We start from the raw sequence: 527 nt of genomic DNA on the forward strand, positions 1-527 counted from the left end.
AGGGAAGCTTGGTCTCGCCCACCCATCCCGGGAACAGCAGAGGCTCTGCAGGGCCCTGATGCTCACCCCTCCTCGGGGGGCCCAGACTCCCCACCCCAAGATTCCACATCCCTGACCCCTGACCCCAACTTGGCAAATGTCTGCACATTATCAAGGTTCAGTTTAAACATTATCTCATCTTTAAACTTTTTCATGACACTGTTAAGCAAATACAAGTACCTTTTAATCATATATGTCATATATCACCATTTTAACATCTACCATTTCACATTATCATGTGTTTTCTTATCAGGCTACAAACTTCCCCAGAAGAAATACCATAAATTTTCATTTATATCCCCATCCCAAAACCATTCCTGAAACACAGCAGGTGTTTAATATATATTCAAGGCAGAGGAGGACAATCAGGCTGGTAGGGAGCAAAGGAAAGAGGGAGGGAGGAAGGACAAAGTATCTGTGACTTTGTCTCTTTTAGATGAGGACACTGAGAGGTAAAATCTGATTAATGGTAAAGCCACAACTCAAAG

General features: G+C 43.5%; 1 protein-coding gene across 1 annotated transcript in view; it reads right to left on the reverse strand.

Moving 5' to 3' along the window:
* The window catches only part of BRSK2 (BR serine/threonine kinase 2), a 19,368-nt gene that overhangs the window by 7,851 nt on the left and 10,990 nt on the right, over positions 1 to 527 (reverse strand). The window lies entirely within an intron of this gene.

This window comes from Bison bison, unplaced genomic scaffold (assembly GCF_000754665.1).
Source record: "Bison bison bison isolate TAMUID 2011002044 unplaced genomic scaffold, Bison_UMD1.0 scf7180017864080, whole genome shotgun sequence".
Classification (NCBI taxonomy): domain Eukaryota; kingdom Metazoa; phylum Chordata; class Mammalia; order Artiodactyla; family Bovidae; genus Bison; species Bison bison.